The sequence below is a fragment of the Halichoerus grypus genome, chromosome X, assembly GCF_964656455.1.
Source record: "Halichoerus grypus chromosome X, mHalGry1.hap1.1, whole genome shotgun sequence".
NCBI classification, from domain to species: domain Eukaryota; kingdom Metazoa; phylum Chordata; class Mammalia; order Carnivora; family Phocidae; genus Halichoerus; species Halichoerus grypus.
In genome coordinates this window covers 41,830,516-41,842,368 of record NC_135727.1, presented here as the reverse complement: position 1 = coordinate 41,842,368, position 11,853 = coordinate 41,830,516, and the positions used below count along the sequence as shown (strand labels likewise).

The following is an 11,853-nucleotide window of genomic DNA, read 5'->3' as shown; positions in this document are numbered from 1 at the left end:
AGATCAGAGTGATGAATCATTGACCTCCACCTCTGAAACTAATAATACATTATATGTTAATAAATTGAATTTAAATTAGAAAATAAAACAATATAGGAGTAAAAAAAGAAAAAGCTTTTGCACAGTGAAGGAAACAGTCAACAAAATTAAAAGGCAACCTACAGACTGGGAAAAGATATTTTCAAATGACATATCTGATAAAGGGTTAGTATCCAAAATATATAAAGAGCTTATAGATTCATCCTTCTTCAGCCATAAGTGCTTGTAGCTCAGAAATGGTCAGATATGGTAGTATGGAGAAATTTTTGTTTTTATACGAGTGTAGTGAAAAAACTGGCAGAATTCAAATGTGACACCAACTAAAATTAGTTCATTTTCTTGAAGATCTTGAGAATGACATTAGAACTTTCCTTCTTGAATATACCCATCAACTCTTTGGAGATGACGAAACTGCTTTTGGTTACAAGAGTCTAAAGATCCGGGGCACCTGGGTGGCTCAGTCGTTAAGCATCTGCCTTTGGCTCAGATCATGATCCCAGGGTCCTGGGATCGAGCCCCTCATCGGACCTCCTGCTCAGCAGGAAGCCTGCTTCTCCCTCTCCCACTCATCCTGCTTGTGTTCCCTCTCTCACTGTGTCTCTCTCTGTCAAATAAATAAAACCTTAATAAAAAAAAGTCTAAAGATCCTGTTATACTCTAATGCTGGTAGCCTGTCAACAATGTTCTGTGTTGAGTGTGCATCTAAAGTTGATGAAAACTTTGATTGTGTAGAAGCTAATGATGTAGAGGGCAAAACTAGACAAATAATTCTACCTGGGTTTTGTACAAACATGAATGATTTTTCTCTCTTTACTGGAAAAAGAAGTTGATTTCACGCCATTTAGAACCTTATGCCATATATATTCTGTTCTCAGTCCAACAGGAGGGGAACTTTACCTTTCAGATATACAAGGCTGACATGACATGTAGAGTCTTCCGAGAATATCATGAAAGGCCTCAGACCTTTTTGATGTGGTTTATTGAAACTGCCAGTTTTATTGACATGGATGATGAAAGACGGCACTACTTTCTAGTATTTGAGAAGTATAATAAGGATGGAGCTATGCTCTTTGTGACCATAGGCTACATGAGTCTGTAAGTACTATGTGTACCCAGACAAAACTCAACCCAGTGTAAGTTAGATGCTGGTACTGACTCCATTTCAAGGTCTAGGTCATGGTGTTCAACTTTTTGAAACAGTTCATAGATACGCAATTGCATCTTCTTCTCTTCTTGATATTACAGAGGAAGATCCATCCAAAAGGTATGTGAAATTAAGAGACTTTGTGCTTGTGAAGCTTTGTCAAGATTTGCCCTGTTTTTCTCAGGAAAAGTTGATGCAAGGGTTCAACAAACATATGGCAATAGAGGCACAACAGAAGTTCAAAATAAAGAAGCAACATGCTAGACGGGTTTATGAAATTCTTTTGACTACTGTTAACTGACATGAGTGATGCTGAACAATACAGAAGCTATAGACTGGACTTTAAAAGAAGACTAATTAGCCCATATAAGAAAAAGGAGAGAGATCTTGCTAAAATGAGAAAATGTCTCAGACCAGAAGAACTGACAAACCAGATGAACCAAATAGAAATAAGCATGCAACATGAACAGCTGGACGAAAGCTTTCAGGAACTTGTGAAAGATTACCAAAGTGTTATTGAATACCTCATTCAAGAGTAAAGATTATTCTGCTCTGTACAGGAAGTTTGCAAATTTCTGTACATTGTGTTGTGGAAAAGCTAATGATGACTTTAATTTTAAAATCTTCTTTTTTATTATGTTATGTTAGTCACCATACAGTACATCATTAGTTTTTGATGTAGTGATCCACGATTCATTGTTTGCATATAACACCCAGTGTTACGTGCAATACATGCCCTCCTTAATACCCATCACTGGGCTAATGCATTCCCCCACCCCCCCACCCCTCTAAAACATTCAGTTTGTTTCTCAGAGTCCATAGTCTCTCATGGTTCATCTCCCCCTCTGATTTCCCCCTCTTCATTTTTCCCTTCCTTCTCTTAATGTCATCCATGCTATTCCTTATATTCCACAAATAAGTGAAACCATATGATAATTGACTTTCTCTGCTTTACTTATTTCACTTAACATAATCTCCTCCAGTCCCATCCATGTTGATGCAAAAGTTGGGTGTTCATCTTTTCTGATGGCTGAGTAATATTCCATTGTATATATAGACCACATCTTCTTTATCCATTCATGTATTGAAGGGCATCTTGGCTCTTTCCACAGTTTGGCCATTTAAAATCTTGTAACATTTACTTATATTAAAAGTTATCTATCTTATCTTTGGTTGAATATTTTCTTTTGGAGAGATTGTATATTTAAAATACTGCTTAGAGTCTATGCACATATATTACATTTAAAAATATATATAGCTTCTGATATATCAGTGTAATTGCTTTCCTTCTTAATGGTATAATAAATGTTTAGTTGTGATAAAAAAGAACTTATAGAATTCAACACCAAAAAATGAATTATCCACTTAAAAAATGGGCAGACGTCATGAATAGATATTTTTCCAAAGAAGACATCCAGATGGCCAACAGACACATGAAAAGATGCTCAACATCACTCATCATCAGGGAAATACAAATCAAAACCACAATGAGGTATCACGTCACAGAATGGCTAAAATCAATAACGCAAGAAACAAGTGTTGGTGAGGATGTGGAGAAAAAGGAATCCTCTTGCACTGTTGGTGGGAATACAAACTGGTGCAGCCACTCTGGAAAACAGTATGGAGGTTCCTCAAAAAGTTAAAAATAGAACTACCCTACAATCCAGCAATTGCACTACTAAGTACCTACCCAAAGAATAAAAAAATATTAATTCAAAGGGATACACACACTGCAATGTTTATAGCAGTATTATCTACAATAGCCAAATTATGGATACAGCTCAAGTGTCCATTGACTGATGAATGGATTAAAAAATGTGGTATCATGGAATATTACTCAGCCATAAAAAAGAATGGAACCTTGACATTTGCAATGATGTGAATGGAGCCAGAGAGTGTTATGCTAAGTGAAATAAGTCAGTCAGAGAAAGACAAATATCATATGATTTCACTCATATACAGAATTTAAGAAACAAAAGAAATGAACAAAGGGGGGAAAAAGAGAGAGAGGCAAAGCAAGAAACAGACTCTTAACTATAGGGAACAAACTGATTGTTACCAGAGGGGAGGCGGGTGGGGAGGATGGGTGAAATAGGTCATAGAGATTAAGGAGTGCACTTACTGTGATGAGCACCCACTGTTGTATGCAAGTGTTGAATCACTAAATTGTACACCTGAAACTAATATTATGCTATGTGTTAACTAACTGGAATTTAAATAAAAACTTTTAAAAAAATTCCTTCTTTGATATAAACATTTCTTTGCTGATTCTTCTGCTCTGTCCTGTCCTTAATCCAGTATCTTCAAATATTGCCCATTCAAAACAAAGTTTCAAGCCTCCTTGGAGTTATAGGAGGAAATGACAAGGCCACCAAAGGTGAGAGCAATTAGTAATCCTGAAACAAAAGAGTCTTATTAAAAGCACTGCTTTAGTAGAAAACCAGGAATTAAGCACAGACAAATACCCCAAGGACTTTTTCCAGAGCATAGAAAATCCATGCCGGATTTCTCATCTCTATTCACATACATTAATAAACTATGTGTACCTTCAGATACTCTGTAGTTCATTTGGGGCTTTGTTTTCTCTTTCTTCTACTCTTGTTATGCCTTCATTAGCCTCTTACTATATACCTAGGTAGGTTAGTACTAAACACTTTTAATCATTGTCACTTTGTTTACATGGCTTCATATATGATGGCATTAGTCTTCCCCACTTCTTTTTCAGAAGTTTCCTGGAAATTCTCAGATGTTTTCATTTCAAGTGAACTACAATATTGTTTTGATTACTTGTATCAACCCTAGAGGTAGATATTAAGATTACTCACATTTTATATTTATGTACTCAGGAAACTAAGGTAATATACAAGTTAAGGAACTTACTTACAGTCACATGACTAATAAGTGGCAGAGCTGAGAAATAAATTCTTATCTATCAAATTGCCTATTATATTGAGAATATCAAATATGTAACCATCCTGGAATAAACCTCCTTGACAATTTATAAAGGCTTGACAGTGGGCCTTGTGAATAGTCTCACACATATATTTTTATGAGAAAATGATGATAACCTCTATTTAATGTACATATAAGAATAATTCTGATACAACCTAGTCCTTCTTTTATGGGTCTCCTAGAGAGTCAGATGGCTCCTTGTCACTTTAGAGTCCTCAAGAAAGACCACAAAGGGTCCCGCTCTTGGCTTGTTAATCCCAAGAAGAGCTGGGTCTATACTGCAACTCTAACCTGCTATCTCAGAGTGGGACAAGAGCTGCTTGTTGTTGTTGTTGTTGTTGTTGTTTTTAATTCCTGTGCACTGTGATAATGCAGTTGTCAGATCTTCAGCAGTTTTACTTTTTTTTTTTCTAAATCTTACTATTAAATCACTCTAAGTAGTCTACCTCACAGTTTCACTAGCCATTTGTTGTAAGTAGGCTTTTAGTATCAACTCAGGAACACAAAATCCCCAAAATGAAGCAAACTCAAACTTGTATCCCTGTGTGCAATGTGTCCGAGGAAGTTCATTTCTCTCCACTGGAAACACTTTGTCCTTTACCACCATGTTCCCACACATTTGACCAGAGATTTATCAGAGGGAGTTCATTTCTCTCCACTAGAAACACTTTGTCCTTTACCACCTTGTTCCCACACATTTGACCAGAGATTTGTCAGAGGGAGTTCAATTCTCTCCCCTGGAAACACTCTGTCCTTCACCACCATGTTCCCACACATTTGACCAGCAATTTCTCAGCCCTCTTTGGCCCTGGCAGTGACTCACTGACTAGTTTGTTTTTCTCTATATCTGAGTGGAAGTTTTTTCTCTATATCTGAGTGTTTTTCTCTATATCTCCAGGAAGTTCTTTTCTCCTGTTCTTGCACTAGAGGTGGGCAGCCAGTATACATTCTTATGGCCATACTATTTGCTTATAGCCAGTGTTGGTTATTGGTCTAGACCTATGTCTTAACAATTGTTACATGCTTTGTATATTATCTGATAAAAATTTGCTTTAAATAAATTTATCTCTAAGGTGTCAAATTTTATTAACTCACCAGCAAGGGAACCAAGAAGATGACAAAGTCATTTGAAAGAGAGTGTGCCAGGTCAGAAAGGATTTTGAAATGAAATGATTACAAATGTGGGAACTAGAAATGCTTACATAAACAAGTAGATTTTTATACTAATTAACATTTCCTTTCACAAAGTTTTAAACACATAATGTCCTTAAACACATAATGTTCCAATTATTATCAAGGAAGTTTGTAACAGGATGGTACATGCTATCAGTCAGAAGATAAAAGGCAGGTGCATTTAAGTAGCAAATGTTCAAAATATATCTGCCTGATATTGGGGCTTGGTTTTATCTTCCAGCAATAGTGCGTAAATAGGGACATCTATCAGGAAAGCATGAAACATAGTCAACAGAGATTGGAAACAGATCACTAAGCAATGTTAGTGCCAGTAATTTTTTTTCAAGCTGAAACAAAGATGCAGAATATATAGTTTGCCCGTTTCTTAGTTTGGGGACAATTTCTTTTCTTTGACTGTCACTCCTCTGGTTTCCTCCTCCAAAAAGCAATAATCATTCTCACTTTAACTTACTGTTTGAGTAATCATTTTCTATACAACTTTTAAATATAGCAAAAAGTAGACATAGTCTTACTTTATATACCGCTATTACCATCATGATTATCAGAAAGGTTTTTACTTATATTATTCCTTTAAATCAGTTTCCAACATCTAGGAAAATTTTCTAAATAAAATTTCAAAGTAAATCAATCTTAATGGTAACAAATTAATTTTGTTTATGAACCTGGGCTTTCAGAGTGTGTTCTTTTTACACACAACCTCAGATAGTCACATAAGTGCATCAAAAACATCACTAAATATACACATTCCTTCTTACTGTATAATTAACAACTTTCAGGGTGAGAAGCTACCGAGACCTGAAAATTTTTGCTGGAAGATTATGAAAGGAATACAAAGCTCTGTTTTATTTTTTTTAAAAGATTTATTTACTTATTTGAGAGAGAGAGAGAGAGAGAGCACATGGGTGGAGGGGCAGAGGGAGAAAATCTTCAAGCAGTCTCCTGACTGAGCATGGAGCCCTATGCAGGGCTCAGTCTCATGACCCTGAGATCATGACCTGAGCCAAAACCAAGAGTCAGACACTTAACCAACTGAGCCACCTAAGTGCCCCCAAAGCTCTGTTTTAAATGGTCCCTATTATTTCAGAAATGCCCTTTACCATTTTTACCTTATCCAGAGCTATAGAATGAGGACCAAGAAATTCATCTCCATCTGTTTGCAATACCTTACTGTGCAGCAGTCCCCAGAGTTGCCCCCAAATTTCCAAGGTTCCTGACCTGCCAGAAAAGATATTCTTTCACATCTGTGAGGCAGAGACCCTTTAGACAACAAAACAAGCACCAGTTTCCTGAAAGGTCTCTTCAGGCATTGTTATCAAGTATAACATTTGTTTCTTGACGGTAGGCTTGTTAATTCTAATTAGGTGATTTTACCTTCAAATGTGACATTTCTTATATGGTTGCAGTAACAAATTTGATTTGATATCTGATAAACTGCAGTATTGTTTCAATTACTTTTGTCAACTTTAGATATAGACATTAAGATTACACACACTTTATAGATGAAGAAAATGAGGCACCCCAAAGTTAAGGAACTTATTTAAGATTATACAACTAATAAGTAGCAGAACTGAGAAATAAATTAATATCTAACAGTCTGCTTGTCATACCGGAAATATCAAACATGTAGCCATCTTGCCATATGCCTCCCTGGCAATATATAAAGTGTGGGCATTTTGAACAGTCTCCCATATATCTAGAGTCACCATCTTTAAGTCTTTTTATTCCCCTGAAAATTCACATTTACGGCCTGTTTTTACATTAAAATGTCATAAACATATAGGAAATTTTATGTTTCTGAATTCTAATGGACTATACTCCATATTGCAATATTCTGAAGAATTTAACCTGTTGAATCCCAAAGTTTGATGACATGAGCTAAAACATAACATTCTTAACATGGAGTTTTTGGAGAATCACTTGAATTTCATACCACTTGAGGAGTGTGATACTTCCGTTACCCTATGATTTTGACAGAATTTTTTTTAAAGATTTTATTTATGACAGAATTTTAAAGAGGAGGATGAAGAAGAGAAGAAAAAAGGAAAAGAAAAGATAAAAACTTTGTAGTATAAGACTGTCCGAATAGAAAATATCAAGCACAATACCTAAAACATCCCAATGCAAACAATCACAATTAGATTTTTCTTATAATTTCACTTGGTTCTCCAATTGTCACTAACTAATTCTTGTTCCATTCCTCTTGGATCAGCAGTCTACCTCTTGAAGTTTGCTTCTGGGCTGAAGCAGTCTTGGAAAACTTGAATTTCCTGTCTTTTATACAATCCATTGCATTGCAGCTCTAAGGCTAACTTTCTTGGGACTTTCTTCCATTATACCCAACCATCAATCAGTAGCTTATCGCAAGAGCCCTTAGGTTCATGTGTGCAGGGGAGGAAGATACAAGAATGACAGGCTTTGGTTAATTTATTAGAGTGATTGAATATATCAGGATAGGAGCCTGGATTTCCCTACTGGGTAAAATATGTAAATATATGGACCTAACCATGACCTTTTCTTAGAGACTTAAGCAATATTTGTTTAAAGTTAGTGTAAAACATTTTATGAATTATGATTGACAAATCTCCAGGGCTTTAAAAACCTTCCCATAAAGTGTGGACCACAATCATCACTAATAAGCAAGGAATAATGACCTAGTATAAAATCTTATACATAAATTTGTAAAAAGTTTTTGTGTCTGTCCATGCACATAAGAGCATGCTTCTACATACCCTGAAGAGGCAGTTGCTGAAACATATTTATATCAATAGTACTTTAGCTATACAAAATTAACGTAGAAGTTGATTTTCTCTCTTTGATTTGACAGTTTTTCTATAATGCATATCTGAAAAAAAATAATGGTTCTTCTAACACTGTGAATCCAGTTACAAAATAAAGAACACACCAAATATAGTTTAGTCTGTTTTTCATTCCTCCTTTTATAAGGTGAGGGAATAAGCCTTTTGTATTATGTTCTAGCCATCTAGAAACTGCCAAAAATGATTTGTGTGTAAGAGACATCTTGACAGTTTTATTACTCTAAATTTAGGGTTAGATTTTGGAGAAGAAAATAACAAAAGGGTCTGTCTATTAGGGGAATCTGGCTGTTCAATTAAAATTAGAACATAGTTACCTAAGAACAAGGAAGAGTTTTAGTATTGGCTACTTTGTTAACCAGAGTGACAATGTAACATTTAAAATAAACATAGCACCTGAAGTTAATAGAATATTGTATGTCAACTACACTTCAATAAAAAAGAACTATAAAATAAAATTAAAAAAATAACAAAAGCACAGCAATAACTAAAAATTTTAGCTTTTCCTTAAATGCAGAATCTATGAATATGATAAGAGACAGTATAAAAGGACACAGAGTAACTATTTTGAGTTGAAAATATACATACACGTGAGACATATTAAATCTTTTTGCAATCTGGATAGAATATATGAAAAATAAATAATATGTCTATATAATCTCATTGTGAAGGCAAATTATATATTCTAAGATCATTTTTCATTTTAACTGTTTAGTCCTCTCCTTTCTATTATTCCTAGGTTGCTCTTCTTTATATTAATGTATCATTATATGTATATATTTAAACATACAGACCCAGATACACACAAATGTATTCATATTATAGAAAGGTTTAACTTTAAGCTTTAAAATATGATAACTTCTCAAAATATAAGGTGATGCATATACTATATTGATTTTACCATTTTAATTTGAACTTTGGAAAAAATAAATACTTTTACATGTAAAACTCTAAATAAAAATTATTGCATTGCAACTTGGTATGTTTGATGCTTTGTGCTTATGGATTCTGATTTTCTTAGGAATTTTCCAGGTATCCAAAAAATATTCACTCATTATTTTTGAAGGCTCAAAGTCAATTAGAGAACTTAGAAATTAAGTCAATATTAAAAAAAGAAAACCACAATCATTGTCATTAAAATTTTGGCTTTGTAATATTTCAGTGAAAACCTGTATTATAATATAATCCAAATGGAACAATTGTAGGCCCACATATTTTGTAGCATTGTCTGAAGTTGGCAAGAACCAATCCTTTTATAAAAACTTGGCTTACTACAGTTCAGTTTCTCATTATTATCTTAAACATTTAATGATCAATGGCAACTTCTGTGAACAGCAAAATTAGTTATATAGGCAATCTAGGAAGTTCAGATTAGTCTTTTATAATATTATAATCCCAAACAATGCAAATCAAGGAGAAGACAAGTGGGAGAACTTAGGTAGGTTATGAGTCCCATAAAGCAGAGATTTCTATTTTTTATTGTCACTACTGTGAAAAATTTGTTGATACCCCGTATTTTTATAAAATATATAATATGTTAGAGTATAAGTGATTTATTATAAACATTTAAAAGTGTAAATAAATGTTTATAAATAAAATGAAAAGAAATGAATTTTGGATATTTACTTCCTAGGCCAGACTAGATAGTCTTATATGTGCTCCGGAGTATACGTATCTCTCTCTGTGGAGATCATTTCTCCACTATCTGTTTAGTCATGCCACTCTGCTATGAAAAGCATTAAATGTTCTCTGTTAACCTCTGTAATGTTCAACTTTAGGGGATCATGTCAAACATTACCCAAAATATCAGTTCCAATTTATACTCCAGCAGTGTACAAACCTTTAGTTTCTCCTCATCTTCACCAATAGTTGGTATATTCAATATTTTATATTTTGGTATGTTTACTTTTTATGTTCCACTGGTTTCTTTTTAAAGCATTTTTCAATACTGAAGAAAATTACAATAATATCAAAAACAATAAAAGAGCAACCCTCAGAGTAGAACCTTTTTGTTTTTAATAACAATTTCTCAAGGTCTTCCCATTTTAAAGAACAAAGTTTATCAGTTCTCTGTTGTCAATGTTGCCACGTTTCAAAGAACAATGTTTCTTAGTATTATGTCCTTGATAAACAGCAGAACTGATTCCGCAATTTTGCAAAAATTCTCACGAACAAAAACTGTTTTTATAGAATTGCAGTATTGAGAAGCTTTGGTTTCTGAAATTATATTAGAGCCCTTGAGAGAATGTGCTGTTAGAAATCATATCAGATAGTATAAGACCAAAATAAATAGACTTTAATCTGGGAGAGATCAAAATGCTTTGTATGCTAAAAGAGCCTCAGGAAGAGCTGACCAGCATTTTCTCCCACTTCTGTTAGAGCTAAACAAAATTTTCTTACTTGTCCAACAATGTATTCCTATCCATTTTGGCATTATTATAATTTTGATGTTAATTAGCAGATACATAAAAGTCTCTACAATTGTCACATCTTGGAAATAATGAGCAAATTGCAACAACAAAAGCAAAATAAATGAAATAGTAGATGAAGCCAGGATGTCAGCTTTATTCAGGGGGAAAGTGAATTGCAGGGTACTGCTCATTATGAGAGTGAAATTATACTAACAGAACCCAAGATTTAAGCAAACTATCCATCAGCCTGGAGGCCTTTCTAGTCTAGAAGCAGAACCTTCAAGTTGCACTATTCATGCTTTCTTCACGGGGAAATGAATATCAGGGATAGGAAAGAACATTGTGAATTGCTTGTGTCTTTTACCAGTTTCTTTACCCTGGTGTTCATTGCTTTCTTATGGAAATATAAGAACCAGTTTAGGAATATTTTTGTTTATCCAGTCATATGCATTGAAAAATATTTCTATGTTTGTGGTTGATTTTTTACTTTGGCTTATTGTGATTTTACTATTGACACACACACACACACACACACACACACATATATATATATATATATATATATATATATATATATATATTTCAATTTCGGTATAGTCAGATTTTGTTTCAGGATTTTTGTTTAGAAATGACTTAAGGAAGGAAGTATTAGACCTAAGTGAAAGGAGAGATAGATATATTATGTCCCAGGTTCAGATTCAAAATTGTAAATAATTAATTCCACCTAAAATAAAGTATTCATTCATAACAATCCCAATCAAGACCCTTAGCATTCTTTTGTAGCGGAGCTTGACTAGCGGGTTTCAAATTTACCAGAGACAAAGTATAGGAGAAGGCCTGAAAAAAACATGTAAGGAAAATTTTACTGCATCTTTATTATATGAAAAAGAAATTTGCGACTTCTGTTTCTTTTCTTTTTTTCTTTTTTCTTTTCAGGAAATCACCCACCTTAGGGGTTTAAATGGAAATTGAACAGACACGTAAGGAAAATTTTACTGCATCTTTATTATATGAAAAAGAAATTTGCGACTTCTATTTCTTTTCTTTTTTTCTTTTTTCTTTTCAGGAAATCACCCACCTTAGGTGTTTGAATGGAAATTGAACAGACATATGTTGCCATCACGCTTTAAAATTCTTTTAAAAAACCAGTTCTTTCTTTCAACTGTATTTCTGTTTGACTTGTGATTCTCCTCCCTCTAAATGAGGGAAGGACCTCCTGCTTTCTCCATCACAGGGAGGGGGCGGAGCATTCTCTAGAAGCTTGGATGTGAGCTGTGGCTCGGCAGTCCTGAGGGAGGAG

General features: G+C 34.2%; 1 pseudogene; it reads left to right on the top strand.

Moving 5' to 3' along the window:
- The first annotated feature begins 275 nt into the window (after positions 1-275).
- Positions 276-1,722, top strand: LOC118551672 (histone acetyltransferase type B catalytic subunit-like; annotated as a pseudogene).
- Positions 1,723-11,853: the final 10,131 nt, after the last annotated feature.